Below are 19542 nucleotides of genomic sequence, written 5' to 3'. Positions count from 1 at the left end.
ACTCAAGAACAGTTTCCGTAGTCTTTCCTTCTGAAAATCATGTCAGCCCTTATGATGCATTTCGGTCATCATCATTCTCTGAGGTTTAGTTCTGCCCTGCTGCACTGTGTAATTTGCATTTACATACAAAGTTCAACTTGACATCGTGAATTCAAATACACACACCTTGATAAATGCACAGCACCCCATAAAGGTAACCTCTCTTCATCACTCTTCTGGATGGAATTGTCAGAAATTTGGAGGAAAGGAAAAAAATTAATCCAGAGTAATTAAAAAGAGAGTAATGTGTCTATACTTCACTTCTTGAGTGGAGAACGTGCCATCTGTGCTTGAAGAAGAGTCTGAGAGGGAATGTAAATCAGCGTACTGGGTTTGATGCTGGACAGCCTGTGTCAGTAAAGATGTCCCAAACTGAAATATGACCAATGGTACTAGTCATGCCTAAAAATCTCTACGCCAGGGAAGCAAGAGATTGCTCAGGAAAAAGACCCCGAATCACTACTCAATGGGTTTCTTCCTCCTCTTAATTAATTCTGCCGTTTGTACTTCCAACCAAGCGCATTTCCTTTTCTGTCCTTTTTTACAGGAATTCGGGATGAACCACACATGGATGGATGAAGCAGCCTGTCGCTCATCGTGACCATAACACATTTTTGTTGTATTTGATCATTTGCAGCCTTAGGTTCAAAGGATATCACCCTTGAAAGGTAGATCTGTGATGTCGTTTTACCAGCGAAAGACATTTTGTCTCCACCAGTATCTAACATTGGACTATATATGATCCAGTACACAGGCCAACAGCGGCTGTTGTTTAACCCACCATGGTCCCTCAAAAGAGTAGAATTATCAATGCTAACTAACATTTCTGCAGTCCATAGAATAGCTCGTGCACCATTCCTGAAGTGCTCTTAAAAGTGATGGATGGCACGGCTGCATAAACAAACCCTCTTCCCCCCAAAACAAGCAAAAAGAGATGGGACTGGTATCCTGGGAACAGCATTGGGAGTTCTAAATAGCACAGACTCAGAAGTCTTCATGAACAAATTAGTTACAGTAACCAGTGATTTGCACAAATTTATAACATCCTTTATGATCTTCCCTTTTTGCTTTAGGAACTAATCAATGGCTTTTGTCGGACCTGTTGCCTCAGTGGGAGGGAACTGATCAAAGACCAGCAGTTGATGGTAGATGCACTTGGTGTAGTCCAAGGTAATGCTTCTTTCACTCTTTGTTGTACCCAAGCTCAAGTGTGGATACAACCGATGACAGCTGCAGTTACCAGAGAAGGTGGTGAAAGGTCCTTGCCCACTGCAATTTGGAAGGAAATCTGGGATAATGCAATTGAACTTGAAAAGAAATTCCTGTCCTGGTGGTATTTGTTCAGGTTCACCTGTGACTCCATCAGCAACATGGCCTCTGACTATCCACAATGCTTCGGTACGTACCACATCCCCAGTCATTGCGTTAGGAATGAGCCACAAAGGAGCAGGGCTCTACCCACTCACGCACAGAGGATGGGCTCATTTGAAGTGGCAATAAATGGCAAAGCGATGATGTGAACACATGCGTGTCAATGCAAACACCCCTCCCCAAATCCGTCATAGGAACTGTTAGGACATTACCTGCCAACAGTACTGGCAGGTTGTGAGTGGGCTATTTGAGAATTCAACAAGCCCTTTTCAACTGGAAATTAGGAAGAGAACGCAGCCTCCTCAAGTTTAGTTCACCAAAAGCAAGAACAGCAGTCTACACCAGGTGTGGAAACACAACCTAGTCCACCCCGGGTGGAATTCTTTCACAAGCTACGTATCCTTCCCAGTTTTAGTTGGCATTGCTTAACGTCTGACTCCATTGACAACTGTACCTGTAGCAAGAAAACAGCCTACTTCAGGATTAACAAAATTGAAATTGGACTTACCTTGACCCCATAGGAATCCACAATCACTGGCTGTGTGAGAATCCCCATTGCTTTCTCCACACCCATCCGCTGTTGCTCTTCTACCCGAGAACGTCTTGCGCGAGCCATACAGTGTCCCCACCAACCTGGAATGACACACATTTCTGAAGTCAGGGGTTCTGTTTCTCTGGAGTACAGGATCAGTGAAGTCTCCTGTACCTGTAACACGGTCTCTCTTTGCCATGACAGAGACACAACTGTTGCTGTTATTTTTTTGACTGAGAAATGTTTGCTTTGACTTTCTTTCTTCCTGGGAAAAGTCACAGCTCCCTAAAAATCAGAAACTCAGGCGCACACACACCGCCCCCAACACACACACACACAAGAAGCACTCGAGAAAACAGGAGGGCAACAGCAGGAAAAGAATACAGTCCCGTTGCGATTACAGCACTGCACGGTCAAACTCCAAAGTCATTTAGGTCAGGAAACACATCTTCCATGGCCAACATGAATGAGGTGAGGTAGCTGGAGCCAGAGGTGCCGGTTTCCTTGCTCGGACCGTGAAAGGAGCCTCATGGCTGGTTCAGATGAGGACATCTCTGCTTCTCTAGATTATTCCCGCCTCAGAAAGTGGAAGTAAAGGGAAAGACAAGTCAGTGGACGCTGAGGGGAGCAGGACTTTGCTGAACTGCAAAGCTCTATCAACATTTCAGCTGACTGAAGTACACGGCCCTGGCTTAGGCTTATTCCATACATTAAATGAGAAAAGGAGACATCCAAAGTGTACGGGACAAGGAAGAAAGCACACAGGCCTTATGGCTGATCTTACGCTGAGGAGCAGCCCCCGGTGAAACAGAGAATAGACTCTTAACATTTACGTTGACAACTGCTGCTTCTACTCCTCTTCTCACAGAAACCATTGTCAGTCAACTCAAGAGCTCTAGGCTTTATGAGAACAATCCTAGAGATACCGTTTCTAATTAGAAAGAGAGAGATCTCTCTGCTTTTCGGGCCTGCCACATGCCTACACGTCAAGGCCTTGCCATGAACCAGCGGTGCTGGCATTTGGTCTAACTGGCAGCGGAACGAGAGGATCGCTGTAAGTCCCTTCCAACTGGAATATTCCCACGTTTCACACAATAAACATTCAATAAATGTTTTCAGAAGGAACCTGGGGCTTTCAGTGAATACTCAAGTAACACACGTTCGAGAGCCTCTAGGAATCGCCAAAAGTAAAAGCAAAATTCACTTCCTGGTGCTAAAAGCCAAGAGAAAGCTTCCTACGAAAAGCACACAAACCCTGAGAAATAGACACAGAGGGAAATTATGAAGGCCCACAGATAAAATGGTCTTAGAGATCGACATTGACCTCCTCTGGGCCAGCAGCCTTTGCAAATGCTCTGAAACGCCTCTCAACGACAAGTCTAACGGTCACATCCCTTTAGAAAATCCTAACTCCACGCAACGTATCCCCCTCCTGCTCCTCTGGCGCTCTTATTTCTTCCTCAGTCCGCTGTCAAGGCTCAGGCAGCAGGGCGACAGGCAGTACTTCCAAGGGCCACTGTTGCGACGGAGGGAAGACACAGTCACTCAATATGAGTGATCAGCAGACTTCGTTTATTGTACCTTACAGTCACCTTTTATGCCTTGTTATAATTAGCTCATACATATTACAAAAGTTAAGCTCATTATTGGTTAGTTACCTAAATACCAAGCCCGCCCCTTGTTTCTCTTCTGTAGTTATCTGTTCCCACCTGCAACATTCTTTTCCCACCAAAATCTTCCTGTTATTGTGTAACAAGGACAGCCAAAGACAGTGTATTTTGCTTTACTTCAGATAAGCTGAGAGCGATGTGCATTTTTGTCCAGCCAGCTGGACTATGTCTATGTGACCCTTTTCAGCTAGCCAGTTATCCACAATTCCCCCATTTTTATTTTGGGCGACATAGGCTTGGTTGACCATTTTCAATAACGGCGTTTTAACACAGGAAAACTACATAGCTAAGCACTACTAAAACTATTACCATAATGATAAAAAAAAATAAATAATCCCGTTTGCTATGAGATTGTATCTTTGCTGTCAAAAGTTCGAGTTTTTCACGCATGGTCCTCTGTGTGTGGGATTGGAACAGATGTCGAATAGATTCCAGAACAGGGCCTATCGCAAAGTGCAGGCAAAGCAGCGTTCTCGCGTCGAGCTCCTCCAGCGTGCTCTACAGCAGGTTTTACCCAACGGCTGGGAACCCAAATAGTGCCTGAATTGGTAGAAATACAGACATAACCACGCCCCACATAAATCACCTCCCCAGGACCTACCCATTGTCCTGGTTTTGCATCCTTATACAGTACTTTCATGTGTGGTGGCCTGGGGGGTTCTGAGCCAGCGTGGTGCCTTATTATAGGCAGCTCATTACTGTCCCCAAACACACACAAATGATTAAGCACAAAAAGGGCCTTCTCCACCCTTTCTCTTACATCCTGAATCTCTTTGAACTTTTCTATATAACGTTTTAGTGTCCCGTTAGCCCGCTCTACAATTGCTTGTCCAGTTGGAGAATGAGGGATTGCAGTAACATGTTTAATATTCCACATTTGCATAAAGCGTTTAAGTAATCCGCTACCATATGCAGGACCGTTATCAGTTTTAATAGTAATAGGCACCCCTAAAACAGCAAAGCAACTAGTTAAATGCCGGCGCACGTCCCGGACCTTTTCCCCGGGCTGTGGTGTGGCCCATAACATATGGCTATAGGTGTCTATAGTAACATGCACATATTTCAATCGACCGAATGCAGGAACATGAGTAACATCCATCTGCCAAACATCATTAGACTGTAGTCCTCGCGGGTTGACCCCGCAACCAAGCCCCAAGCCTGAGTTATGGTGACTACATATAGGGCAAGCCTTCACAATGGCCCGAGCCTCCTCCATAGACAGTTTGTAGGCTCGTGCCAACCCCTTCGCATTTTGATGGAAGATCGAATGGGCTTCTCGGGCTCGACAATGTGGTGCTAATGGGGGTTCAGTAGTGATTGCGACGAGACGATCAGCTCGAGCATTGCCCTCTCCGAGGCCTTCTTCCCACTGGTGGCTTCGGATATGGACCACCGCATACGATTCCGATCTCTGTGTGATGGCAAGCTGCAAGCTCACAAGCAGTTCTGTCAAGCGTTGATTCTGTAATTCATGCACGCTTGCATCTTCAATCCGGCTGACTATGCCGGCAACATAGAGAGAATCTGTGACTACGTTCAGTGGGACATCTCTCCATCTAATAAATGTCCAGACCACTGCATAGAGTTCTAGCGTCTGTAGAGAATCCTTTGGCTGCGCTTGTAGAATTTGGTGTTGCCACCCTTGCTCATCTTTCCATGTTATGGCAGCGGTCCTAGAGCGCCAACCCGCATCAGTAAAGGCCGTGAGAGTGTGCGGGATAGGCTGGCTGGATCGCTTTGGCTTAACAATCCAGCCCATGTTCTCCATCCACGACAGGATGGGCGATGGGAGTGGTTTCACTATTATCGCTGCTCCATCGTGGAGTAATGCAGCCTGCAGTTCCTCGGAGTTCTGCAAGTACCACTCCAAGTCGATCTGTCTCATCGGCACCCATATCGTGCCAGGTGGAGTGCCATCCACCTGTAAAATACGACAGCGACCTTTCTTGATCAGCTCCGTCAGCGTCGAGATCTTGTCTTGTATTGTGCGTCGTGGTTGCAGTGCGGGAGCTATCCATTCCAATACGATGGTGGAGTACACCCCTTTCTCCCCCGTTTTTATTTTTTGCTGTGTTAGAGCACCCATGAGGTACTGAGTGCCACATAAGATAGTCAAATCGATGGGTAACCCTACAACACGCCGATGCGTGGAGCGCGTAGTCACCATTGAAGCTATTTGTTGTAACGTTTGTTCTTGCTGTTCAGTAAGCTGTACTGGGGTTGAGGGATCTGTCCCTCTCAACAGGGGGCGTAGTTGATTTAACAGTTCATTGGGGATGCCCACTACAGGCCGGAGCCATTGCAGATCACCGAGCAGTCGTTGGGCGTCGTGAAGGGTTTGGATATCCAAGTGGAGTGACAACTTTTGAGGCTGAATTGTTGTATCAGTGATGCGCCACCCCAGATACTTCCAGGGGCTTGATTCTTGCACCTTTTCGGGTGCTACTACCAAGCCCCTAAGCTTGAGTTGTTCAGTTAAAACCTGTTTTTGTTGTAAAGAGAAGGGTGTTGGCTGGGCTAACAAGATGTCATCCATATAATGGTAGATTAAAGTCTTAGCCCAGCGTTGTCGCAAAGGTTGTAGTGTGGCAGCAACATAGAGTTGACACAAGGTGGGCGAATTTCTCCTTCCTTGCGGGAGGACCGTCCATTCAAAGCGTTGGTCCGGTCCCTCCCGGTTGATCGCGGGTAAGGTAAAGGCAAATCTGCACTGATCATCTTCATGTAAAGCAATTGTGAAAAAGCAGTCTTTCAAATGTACAATGAGTAAATGCCACCCTTCCGGTATCATAGCTGGGTTGGATAAACCGGGTTGTAAGGCCCCCATATCATGCATCTGTTTGTTTCCCGCTCGCAGATCATGAAGCAATCGATATTTTCCAGACTTTTTCTTGATAACAAAGATGGGGGTATTCCAGGGGCTCGTTGACAGACGCAAATGACCTTGTTGATACTGCTCTTTAACCAGTTCATGCGCCTGTTCTAGACTTTCCCTTTTTAACGGCCACTGCTCTATCCACACTGGTTCCTCTGTCTTCCATCGGAGTGGGATCGGGAAAGTCCAAGCAATGGCCGCCCCTAGAAAGGGAGGTCTGAAGTGAGGACCATCCCCATTTGGGCCAAGATATCGCGGCCTATCAAAGCATGCACCTCCTCAGGCAATGGAATAATCGAGACACAACAGTTTATAACTTTGTCAGCTATAGTCCATTGCAGAAGGGGGGATTTGCGAGCGAGGGTCAATCCCCCCACTCCTGCAACCGTGGCATTGGTCGTACAGGTTGGCCAATGCGCCGGCCATTTCTGTGCACTGATTATAGAGACATCAGCGCCAGTATCCAACAGCGCAGTAATCGAGAGTGTCTGGTCTCCATACTGCACTGTGACCGATCCCCGTGGTCGTTGACGCAAGCCAATAGTCAATAAAGCCATTTGCCCTGTAGACCCAAAGTTACCTTGTCCTCGAGGTTGTTCTTGCAGTGGTTGGAGGGTGCCTGCAAGATGCGGTAGTGGAATCAGCTGGGCTATCTTGGTCCCTTTAGGTATAAAGAGTGGGGGAAACAGCGTCTGAGCCATAATATGAATTTCTCCATGAAAGTCCTTATCAATCAGTCCCACCAAAACATTGAGTCCCAACATGGTGGCTGATGAACGCCCGATGAGTAATGCTCCAACAGCTTGCCCGCCTATACAAACTGGGCCTTGTATGCCAGTAGCAAGTTTTGTAGGCTTTGAGTCCAAGAGGGTACAATCTACTGTTGTTGCCAGGTCCAAGCCGAGGCTTCCGCTGGTTGCAGGTCGGAGAGGAAAGGATTTTGTGCTGCTGGGCAGGCAGCCGCTTTTTGTGTCAGCGCGGGGCGGCTCTTCCCGCTGGGTCGCCCGTTTCCCGATCGACGACAAGCAGCTTCATTGTGAGCGTCCGAGCGGCAGTTTCGGCACCATACGGAGTTGACATTGCAGTCCCGTCTCACGTGTCCGGTGGCACCGCAACGGAAGCACCGTAGACGAGATGGGCCGCGGTCATTTGATCGCCCAGCAAAGGCTTGCAAAGGAGCAAGGGCTGCTAAGACCTGACTCTGGGTAGACTGCGCCTGCTCTTTTCAAGCACTCCCTAGTTCTTTTATTGCCTCGACTAACATAGCCTGGGGCCCGACTGGCACTTGTGCCATTCTTTCCAAAGCTTCTTCTATGGTCCATGTCCCTGGTAGCGTAGCTAGGATGTTACGTGTGGCTGGGTTACAATTCTGTATGGCACACTGCTTTAAAATGGAGCCTTTGAGATAGTCTTGCACCCCAGCCGCCTGTATGGCGTTTGCTACCCGATCAATAAATAACCCAAATGGCTCCTCTCTTCCCTGCTTGATTCCCATATAGAAAGGGATTTCCCCGGGCTCCTTTATACGGTCAAGCGCTAGTCTAGCTAGCCTCATCGCTTCCTTGGCCTTATCCGGTCCCATCAGTGCCTGCGCTTCGGTTCGAAAATAGGGTCCTAAACCCATCAGCTCCTGTAAAGTAACCCCATGCAGTGGGTCCCTGGCTGTCCAACCACTGCTACCGATTCCTGACAAGCAGCCTGCCAATGAGCGTTAAACAGAAGCTGCTGATGTTGGCTCAAGATTAACTTCATTATACTGCGTATGTCACTCGGGAGTAAGATATTAGTTCCCCAAAGATAATCCAACATTTGTCTGGTGGGTTCCCCTTTTAAACCTGACTCACTCACCGTAGCCCGTAGCTGAGTTAATAATTTCCAATCTAAGTTAGTGAGAGAAACCATGATATTCCCCTGCGCATCTGGCTGTGAATACGTGACCGGGAAAGCCTCATGCACGATTCCCGCGGCAAAATCGCGTTCACCCTCAAGCATAGCACTATCTGCTATCTGCTTCCAGACCTTTTGCCTATTTTGGGCAACCTGAAGACATTCTGCAAAAGGATTCCTACATTCCCTACTCTCTACGGGGTTTTTACGGTCTATCTCCTCGCTTACGTCATCATTCCCCGACGGGGGAGCTGAGGGATTCGAGGAGGGCGGCGAGACGGGAAGGGCGACTGGTCCCAGCTTCCCACAGCCCCCTGCTGAACCGTCAGCGTACGCACCGAGGGAGGCAGCGGGCAATCGGGGGGGGGGAAAACGATTCCCCCTGCCGTGCGGCTACTGCAGTCCCGCTTGCAACTCCCAGCCGCTCAGAGGCAGCAGCAGCCGCTCTCTGTTCGGCTCGATGTTGCAAAAGGGCATTAGTGACAGCCTGCCACGGTTTCATCAGTTTTTTGGCAGTTTTATTGTCGGCTATTACTTCGGCAAACAGCGTGTCCCCATAATTACGCCACTCTGCATGCTCGAAAACCGTATCTGGATTCCCAAAATGACCCCTCGCTACCCCATAAGCTAATAACCCTGGTAATTCCTTTTTACAATCTATGCCCCGAATGCTCCGCTTTTCTAAAAAGCCTTTGAGCAAATCATACGTCGCTTGTCTCTCCATACCGTCGTCAGCGCTGTTGCAGCCTTTGCGAGACTTCGGCGACGTGTGGCCGGCGGGACCCTCTGTAGGTGCTCCCGGGTGCGGGGACTGTGCCCTTCCGCCTCCTGCGCTGCTTTCAGGACCAGTACCCGAATCTCCGTCGAACCGTGGCTCGCAGGTTCAGCCCTCTCTAGGGTCCCTGTTCGGGCGCCATTTGTTGTGACGGAGGGAAGACACAGTCACTCAATATGAGTGATCAGCAGACTTCATTTATTGTACCTTACAGTCACCTTTTATGCCTTGTTATAATTAGCTCATACATATTACAAAAGTTAAGCTCATTATTGGTTAGTTACCTAAATACCAAGCCCGCCCCTTGTTTCTCTTCTGTAGTTATCTGTTCCCACCTGCAACATTCTTTTCCCACCAAAATCTTCCTGTTATTGTGTAACAAGGACAGCCAAAGACAGTGTATTTTGCTTTACTTCAGATAAGCTGAGAGCGATGTGCATTTTTGTCCAGCCAGCTGGACTATGTCTATGTGACCCTTTTCAGCTAGCCAGTTATCCACAGGCCACCAAGCTTCGTTTAATCAGAAACTTTCAGTCAATGTATGGCACTCAGGCACAAGCATATGAGAAATTCTTGATAGAAAATGGCCACCAAAGCACATTCTGGATAGCTGTTCTCTTACAGTTAGCAAAGTTTTCGATGTAGAGGAGGTTATCCTCACCTGCTTTCTCTTTTGGCGCAGGAGGTTGAACAGCTTGATTTACAACTAAGGCCTCAAAAAAAATTCCTTCTTTCTTCCTTATTAGGCAACTGGATTTTGAAAACTGTATCATAACCACCAACAAAGAATTCTTCTACTTGATAGGAGTTTGCTAGTTTGAATTTATAGCTGTTATTGCTGGTTTGCTACTAATCAGTAGGTTTCTGCGCCTCCCATGGGGCTTGCTTTCCTCACTGTCTATTAGAGTCTAGTGCTCATTAGTGGCTGCTTCTTCCTTTCACTGCTTGCTGTACTGCTTATCACCTTCCTGTGCTGCCCAGGAACATTTTAACGAGCCATGGTGGTGCGCCTGGGCTGGCAGATGGCTAGGGCACGGCTGCTGTTTCTGTGCTGCTGCACTGGACAGGCTGGAACTCCGGTGTGAGCTCAAGTTGAAGGGATTGTGACCTGTGGGTGAATCCAAATGGGAGCAGGGCAGCCCAAAGCATCGGTGGCCATGAATAAGTCCATGCCAGAGCAGGTATATATCACAGCATCTGTGGCCGTGGTTATGTCCATGCCGCAGCAGGTATTGTGGCCCAAGACAAGTCCATGCTGGAGAGGGTACACCTCGAAGCATCTGCAGCTGTGGGTAAGTCCATGTTGCACCAGGTACACCTGGAAGCATCAGTGCTGTGCATGAGGTCATGTTGGAGCACCTCAAAACGTGTGGTCATAGATAAGCCCATGACAGAGCAGGACAGCCCTGGAGAGACAGCAGCCAGGGATAAGGCCATGCTGGAGCTTTTTTATTTCTGAAGGGACTGTGGCTGTGGGTAAGGCCACGCTGGAGCAGGTCTATGGTCATGGCCCATGCATAAGGCCATGCTGGAGCAGGTGCACCTCAAAGCAACTGCGGCTGTGGGTAAGTCCGTGCTGCAGCAGGCATACCCCTGCAGGGGCTGTGGCTCATAGCTGAGGCTCCACTTGGAGCAGGTACAACCCTAAGGGACAGCAGTCTGTGGGTAAGTACAAGCTGGAGCAGGGGCAAGGGGAGGACTTCATTGCAATGTTAAACCCTACAGGCTGGTCCAAAGGGAACGGGGTGGACATTGTAATGGCTATACCTTTCAATTGTTGTAAGCCATGGTTTGAGTTGCATGTTCTAGAAATTACTATAGCAGGAACCTCCTGAACCATTGGAGGACAAGCCTTACAATAGCACGGCAAGTGCAGTAGTGACCCGACCGGAGCTGGCCCAGTAACCCCACACAACACACAAACTCTCCTCTCCTGAGTGACCAGCATAACAGATCATCTTCATGGACTGAATGAACACAATGGACATTTTCTGGACATTTTTACAGTGGTGGTCCATAGACTAGGGCAGGGGTCCTCAAACTTTTTAAACAGGGGGCCGGCGCGCGGATTAAGCGGCAGCAAGTCACCTTTGGCTGCTTGGTTTCCCCCCCCCAACCCCTGGCGGGGGTGGGGTGGGTGAGGGTGGATCTGTAAATACGGGGGTCTGGATTGAGGACCCTGGGGGGCCATATCCGGCCCACGGGCCGTAGTTTGAGGACCCCTGGACTAGGGGAATGATATCTATGTATTATATCAAAGGATGGGAAGGGTGGTGGTGGTGAATGTGGTTGCATTGGGAAGTGTGGCATGATGTAAATGGAATGGAACAAGGGGTGGATAGTGCCCTGGTTTCAGCTGGGATGGAGTTAGTGTCCTTAGTAGCTGGCACAGTGCTGTGGTTTGGGTTTGGTGTAAGACCAGTGTCGATAGCACACTGATGGTTGTGGTTGTTGCTGGGTAATGTTTATGCTAAGTCAAGGACTTTTCAGTTCCTTGGGCCCTGCCAGTGAGAGGGCTGGAGGGGCACGGGAAACCAGGAGGGGACACAGCCAGGACAGCTGACCTGAACTAGCTGAAAGGCTGTTCCATACAATATGGCGTCATGCTGGTTATAGAGCTGGAAGAAGAAGAAGAAGGAAGGGGAGGAGCACTGGGCATTATGGCATTTGTCTTCCCAAGTAGCTGTTACACATGATGGATCCCTGCTTCCCTGCAGATGGCTGAGCACCTGCCTGCCCCTGGGAAGCAGGGAAGGAATTCCTTGGTTTGATTTTCTTGCGTGCACGGCTTTTGCTTTACCTATTCAACGGTCTTTATCTCGACCCAATCTTTTCTCACTTTTACCCTTCTGATTTTCCCCTCCATCCCACCAGGGCAGGGAGCTAACAGAGGCTGTGTGATGCTTAGCTGCCTGCTGGGGCTAAACCTTGACAAGGTTGTGGTGACGCAAGTCGAGGAGGACTGAAAAAACCACTATGTCTGCATTGCTGGGTTCGGACAAAATGGCCTTTATTCTTTATACAAACTATTTATATATCTTAGACAGTGCAGGTGTTAGACCCTGATAGGTTTTTGTGTCCTTCTTCTTGCTTGCTATTTGCTGTTGCTGTAGGTGCCCGTATGCTGCGGCTCTAAGTTCCGATCCTTCACATCCTGTTTACATACCTGACAATTTGTGGCTGTCTTAAAGGTACACGGCTAAGTCTTTGAAGTCAACTAACTTGTCTGCAGACCCGCTGCAGACCCTAACAATTCCCCCTTGTTGTTTTTTGAACAGCTAGTACCAGGTTTGTCATGTTCTGCAGGGCCCTTGCAAACATGACGGCAACCAAGGCAACAGCAAACAAACAATACTGCCAATTGAGTGAATTGATGCCCAAAAGGATGACATTTTCTCAGATTCTGATAACGTGTTGCTGCAATGGGGCGCCTAAAATCCATAGCAGCACATACCATCACAATCCTCACAGCCATGTCCTTGAGCCAACAACAAAAGGGCAATAGTTGCTCTGTTTTGTATGTCATAGTGGCAAATTTGACTCACATTCTTAACTGCCTAACAAACAAGGTGATTTAACTCTTGAATGCTTTCCCTGCGGTTGCGACGGATAAGAGAAGAACCACTGCAATACGTTCCCATCAGTTCCATTAATCAACTACATCGTTACATGCTTCATCCAAAGTTATATTGCGTTTGAGCACATTATGCTTATCAACATGTTCACGTGTTGATTTATGCGGGTGTCATGGTCCCATCATGGCCTCCTACTACATTAGCATCTCCATAAAAACAACTATCGACATTCAAAGTGCAAACAATATCAACTTCTTTTGGATTAACATTAGACAGAGGTAATCATCCCAAATATCAAGGCTTTCAGTAACATTCTTCATTCCCCACATCCTTTGTCAAAATCGTACATTCACTTTTTTGCAACAATGTCTGCGAGTCAGTTTTGAGGAAGGGCACACCAAACAAGACTGGTTCAGTAAGGAGACCACACATTAGTTGTTGCGTTGACTGGCGGCAGCAGTGCTCCCACGGTCTGGCACGCACACAGCGAGCAGGTATCCATCGTGGACCTTCAACTGTAGAAACACAAGCATAACTCTCCCCCAAGTTAACAATTCACACGGTCCCAACCAATGCCCGGTACGAGGGTCTTTCATGCGTACTAAGACGCCTTCGTGCTTTTGCTGCTTGTCACCAATTGACACCAAGTGCCAAACAAGAATGGGAGGCACCACACGGTCAGCAGAGATTTTCAGAAAGTGCAAAACATAACATGCTTTCTCTAATCATGCCTCTGGGGTCATTCCCTTCATTCCCCTTTTTTGTTTTTCAAGCTGGCATTTAAGAGTACCATTCATGCGTTCAGCGATGGCTTTGGAATTTGGAATTTGGAATGGAATTTGGATGGATGGTATTTGGAATACCAAATTTGTGGGAGATCCCCCATTGGGAAAGGAACTGACTGACGGGCCTGGAACTATAGGCAGGTCCACCGTCCGTTTTGATTTCAAGAGGGACACCGAGCAGAGAAAAAGCACGTTGCCAGTGCCAAATGACGTCACAACTGGTCTCACCTGTGTGGGCAGTAGCAATCATTGCAGTAGAATATGTATCTGTTGTAACATGGACATATTTTTGTCTGCCAAACTCATTGTAATGAGTTACATCTGTTTGCCAAAGCTGTAAAGCTTGAAGGTCTCTAGGATTAACTCCATAATTTGGCACAGAAGTAACATTTTGACAGTCTGGACAGGCTGCAACAATACTGCGTGCAGCAGCCTGAGAGAGACCCTTCTGGCCAAACTGATGATACAAGGATCGCCAATTCTGATGATAGAACTGGTGGGCTAACACGGCTTGCTGATGGACATCAGGAACAGGCACCGACAGAGCCACAGAAACTAGAGCATCAACTCTAGCATTGCCTTCAATTACAAAACCCGGTAGGGAAGTATGGCTATTAACATGCATAACATAATACGGAGAATGGCGTTTCCGAATCTCTTCCCAAACTAAAGTCAAAATTGCAAAAAGCTCGGGAATGTTGACATGGCCAAGGACAGCCGTGCCTAACTAGGGAAGGAGGGCTGCCACATATGCCGAATCAGTAACAAGATTAAGAAGGCCTGGAAAATACTGAAATGCCAAGCCGCAGCCTGTAACTCTACGACTTGCGGGGATCCTTCCTGATATACAGTTCGGGAATGCCATTGCCCATTTTTTTTCCAAGCGACTGCGGCTTTTCCCGTTTTTCCAGACCCACCTGTAAATACTGTGTCACCTTTGACTGGTCGTCTCCGACTTCGTTGCCGTGGCCGTAAAGTTAGATTTACAGTCATTTTCAAAAGTGGGTGAGGTGGATGGTGGTACTGAACTTGCCCTTGAAAACTGGCAAGAGCCACTTGAAGGGCAGTAGAGTTTAATAGCGCCCATTCAACATAGAATTGTTGTACAGGGATAATTACAGTTGCTGGATTAACTCCAGTCAACTCTAAACATCTTTTTCAGATTTTTATGATCACATCGACAACAAGTTTGTACAATTCGACAGCGCTTTTCTTAGGCTGCAAAGGCAGAAACAACCATTCAAGTACATGCAGTGGATCTTGCCAAGCCTGGTTCCACTGGGCCAACATAGCATAAGGGGAAGATTGGTCCATTAAAATAAAACCACTTAAAGGAAGCGTGATGTCTAGACGCCACGCATGCCGTGAAGAGATCAACTGTTTGACTTCTTTCACAAGTGCCAAGGCTGCAGGCATTAAATACCTTGGGGCTAAAAGATCTGCGTCTCCTTTTAAAAGCTGCAAAAGAGGATGCATTTGTTCATTAGTAAAGGCCTAAATAAGGCCGTAGCCAATTTAGCATTCCTGCAAGTTTTTGGACATCGTTCAAAGTCTTTACATCCAGTTTCAATTTGATAGGTTGTGGAGACACAGTTCCCTTCAGCACATTCATGGCCAGATATTTCCAGGGCCCTTGCCTCTGAACTTCTTCAGGAGCTACATGCAATCCAAACTCTGCTAAACTGTGCCTGGCACCCTTCTCAACTGTCTCCCGCAGCTCTTTGGATGGTGCTGCTAGCAAAATGCCATCCGTGTCATGATAACAGTAAACATCTTGGTATTTGTCTCTCGCTGAGCTCAGGGCTTGGGCTACAAACAAACCATTGACAAATGGTTGGTGAGTTTCTCATGCCCTGAGGCAGCACGGGCCAGTGGTACCTTTTTGTGGGTTCAGAGTTAGTTCTAGTTGGTACTGTAAAAGCAAACTTTGCTTTGTCTTTTGGATCTAAAGGAATGGTAAAAACCCCAGTCTTTCAGATTGATAACTAAGATGTCCCATTCCATTGGTATCATGGTGGCAGGTAGCAGTCCTGGCCGTAAGGCCCCCATAGGGGCCATCACTGCATTGACTTTACGCAGGTCACGCAACAATCGCCATTTACCAGACTTCTTTTTTATCACAACTACAGGGGTGTTCCACGGGCTATGTGATTCTTCAATGTGGCCCGCGTCTAACTGTTCCTTACACCAATTCATGCAGGGCACACAGCTTTTCCTGGGGCAGGGGCCACTGCTCTCCCCATACTGGTTTGTTGACGCGGATGTCTCTCGGACACAACTTACACGGCCAATGTGATCAAGTTAGCGCTGATTTATTAAAAGGCTTACAGCAATTTATACTCTTAACAAAAGATACACACGCCACGCATGCGTTGTTATTCAGAGGTGATGGGCTAAAACTACTTGTCCACGCGTACTCTAGTCATCTAGGATTGGTCCTGGCGCGGTGTCCACATGCTGCTCTCCTGTCACGTAGACATCCTGTTTCACATCTTAGCTCGTCATTTTTCAGTCCAACTTCCTTATCTTCTTGCCACAGACGCAGTTTCACAACCTCCTTGTCCTTGTACACAGTTTCTTTGTCTCTCTTAGCCTTGCACGTGTCCTTCACGACAGCTGCAACTTGCTACAACTTCGGCCTGCTGTTACAATAAAGTTACTCGGTCTGGATTGCTCATAATGTGCCCATTGTCTTCTAGCCGCTCCACAAATCCCCCTTTTTGTTTTTGAGCGATCCAGACCCCTTTTATCATTTGGTTCATAATTCTCATAAAGCAATTCCACACAGAGCCCGATATCATTAAAAAGATTACAATGGCAATTAATACCGTTATCCCGTGCAGAAACACATCTTTTAACCATCCAGTAACTCCTAGGTCAGGTTGGGTCGTTGTGGAGATAGTTCTTGTGTCCAAGGCACTTGAGGTATTCCTGTGGAGCCGAGTCCTTCCTCACCCCGCCATCTGGGCTCTGCTCGGGGAACACAACTCGCAAAAGGCACAAGCTGAGCAAGGCGTGTGTTTTTTGGAGTTGTAACAGGAGGCACAGGTGTGGAAAACAAGGCACATATTTGACCTGTAAAGTTAAGGGGGTTTAGGGGTTTTAGGGTTATGTGTTTTTAGACTTAATTATTTTTAGGGTTTAGGGGCTTTAGGATTTTTAGGGTTAGAGGGGATTTTGGTTTGCAGGGTTAAGTGTTTTGGGGGTAAAGGATTTTTGCTGTTAATGGGCTTTAGGGTTAAGGGTATTTAGTCAATTTTTTTTCGGGTTAGCGTTTTTGGAGTTATGCATTTTCAGAGATAAGTGTTTTTAGGCTTTAGGATTTGACAATTTTTAGGTTTAAAGAGGTTTTGGGTTTTTAGGATTAAGTTTTCTGGGGTTAAGGGTTTTAGGGTTTGTAGGGTTAAGTTTTTTAGGGTTTTTAGGGTTTGTAGGGTTAAGGGGGTTTTGGATTAAGGCATTTTAGGGGTTTGGGGGTTAAGGGTTCTTAAGGGTTTTATGTTTAGGCGTTTTTATGGGTTTTTAGAGTGAAGTGGTTTTAGGGATTTTACAGTTATTAGGGTTTAGAGTTTTTAGCAGTTTTATGTGGGTTTTTTGCATTAAGGTTTTTTAGGTTAATGTTTCTTATGGTTTTCAGGGTTTTTAGATTTAATGGGGTTTAGGATTAAGAGATTTTAGGGGTTTTACTGTTAAGGGCGTTTAGGTGTAAGGGTTTTAGGATTACGGGTTTTTAGGCTTAGAGAGTTTTTAGGATTTTTAGGGTTAAGTGTTTTTAAAGAATTTTTAGGTTAAGAGTTTTTAGACTTAAGTAATTTGGGTTATTTTAGGGTTATTGGTTTCTAGTGTATTTAGAGTTAGGTTTTTTAGCATATTTAAGGGTTTAGGGTTTTTAGGGTTAAGTGTTTTTAGGGTTTTTAGGATTAAGTGAATTTAGTTTTTTTAGTGTCATAGGTGTTAACGGTTTTTTAGGGTTAAGAAGTTTCAGGAATTTTAGTGTTAAGGGGTTTTAGGGTCAATGGTTTTTAGGGTTTTTAGGGTTAAGGGTTTTAATGGTGAAGGGTACTAGGGTTTAAGCATTATTAGGGTTTTTAAGATTAAGGGTTTTAATGGGTAAGGGTTTTTAGGGATTTAAGGGTTAAGTGTTCTTAGGGCTTTTAGGGGTTACATGCTATTGGTTTTTATGGGTTTTAAGGTTTTGAGCCTTAAGGTGTGTTAGGGTTAGGGATTTTAAGGTTTTTAGGGTTAAGCTTTCTTGGGGTTAATGCTTTTTGCCTCTGAAGTTGTTTTAGGGTTAAAGGGGTTTTGCGTTTTTAGGGGGTTTGGGTTAATTTTTTTTTAAGGTTATGGGTTCATATTGGTTTTAGCGTTTAGGTTGAAGTATTTTTAGGGGTTTTAGGTTTAAGAGGTTTTAGGGTTATAGGTTATATAAGGTTAAGTGTTTTTAAAAATTTTAGGGTTTTTACGTTTTTTAAGGTCAAGGCTTTTGAGGTTGAGGGTGTTTAGGGGGGGTTGGTTTAAGGGGTTTTAGGGGTTTCATGTTAATGGGGTTTAGGATTTTCAAAGTTTTTAGTGTTAAATGGTTCTAGAGTTAAGGGATTTTGGGGGGTTTTAGGCTTAAGAGTTATTGGGGTTAAAGGTTTTTACTGCCAAGGGAGTTTAGGCTTAAGGGTTTTAAGGATTTTTCGGTTTAAGGGTTTCTATGGTTAAGGGGTTTTAGGCTTAAGCATTTTTAGGGGTTTTAGGGTTTAGTATTAAGTGATTTTAGTTTTTTTAGGGTTATGGGGGTTTATTGGTTTTAGGGTTAAGGAGTTTTAGGGGGTTTAGAGTTAAGGGGGTTTAGGGTTAATGGTTTTTATTGGTTTTAGGGTCAAGGGTTGTTAGGGTGTTTCTGGTATTTATGTTAAAGTTATTTAGGTTTTTGACAGTTTTCAGTGTTATGGGGTTTTAGGGTTACAAGAGATTAAGGTTTTTAGAGTTTAGTGCTTTTGGGGTTAAGGATTTTTACTGTTATTGGGGTTTAGGGTTAAGGGTTTTAGTGGTTAAGGGGTTTTAGGGCTAAGCACTTTTACAGTTTTTAAAACCTAAATGTTAAGATTTTAAAGGTTAATTGTCTTTTAGTGGGTTTAGGTTTCAGTGTTTTTATGGTTTTTAGGGATATAATTTCAACAGGTTTCAGGGGGGTTGGGTTAAGGCTTTTTAGGGTTAAGGGGTTTTATAGTTGTTAGGGTTCAATCTTTCTAGGGTTTTTAAGATTAAAGGATTTTAATGTTATGGGGTATTGGGGATTTTAGGGTTAATTGTTCCTAGGGGGTTTAGGGTTTGTATGTTATTGGGGTTCAGGGTTTTTAAGCTTTTCAGCGTTAAGGGGTTTTAGGGTTTTTAGGGTTATGTGCTTTCAGAACTAAGCATTTTTAGGCTTTAGGGGGTTTAGGATTTCTAAGATTAAAGGTGATTTTGTTTTGTCGGGTTCAGTGTTTTGGGGGTCAAGGCTTTTTAACTGTTAATGGGTTTTAGGGTTAATGGTATTTAGCTTTTTTAGGGTTTTTTAGGGTTAAGCGTTTATAGAGCTAAGCATTCTAAGTGGTTTTTGGCTTATAGGGGGTTTATGATTTTTGGGTTTAAAGGGGATTTTGGTTTATTAGGGTTAAGTGGTTTGGGGTTAAGGGTTTTAGGGCTTTTAGGGTTAAGATCTTTATGGGTTTTAGGGTTTGTAGGGCTAAGGGTTTTTTGGATTAAGGCATTTTAGGTTTTAATGTTTAAGGATTTTAATGTTTAATGTTAAGGGTTTTAATGGGTAAGGTTTTTTAGGGCTTTTAGGGTTATTAGTTCTTAGGGTTTTTAGGGTTTATACGTTATTTGGTTTTAGGGGTTTTAAGGTCTTGAGCGTTAAGGTGTGTTAGGGTTAAGGGATTTTAAGGTTTTTAGGGTTAAGCTTTCTTGAGGTTAATGTTTTTTGCCTCTGAAGTTGTTTTAGGGTTAAAGGGTCTTTGCGTTTTTAGGGGGTTTTGGGTTAAGGGTTTTTTTCTTTTTTAA

General features: G+C 45.7%; 1 protein-coding gene across 1 annotated transcript in view; it reads left to right on the top strand.

The window, feature by feature from the left end:
- The window catches only part of LOC130150571 (butyrophilin-like protein 2), a 120170-nt gene that overhangs the window by 21881 nt on the left and 78747 nt on the right, over positions 1-19542 (top strand). The window lies entirely within an intron of this gene.

This window comes from Falco biarmicus, chromosome 5 (genome assembly GCF_023638135.1).
Source record: "Falco biarmicus isolate bFalBia1 chromosome 5, bFalBia1.pri, whole genome shotgun sequence".
Classification (NCBI taxonomy): Eukaryota; Metazoa; Chordata; class Aves; order Falconiformes; family Falconidae; genus Falco; species Falco biarmicus.
The sequence above is the reverse complement of the archived record's forward strand: the minus strand, read 5'-3'. Positions and strand labels throughout refer to the sequence as shown.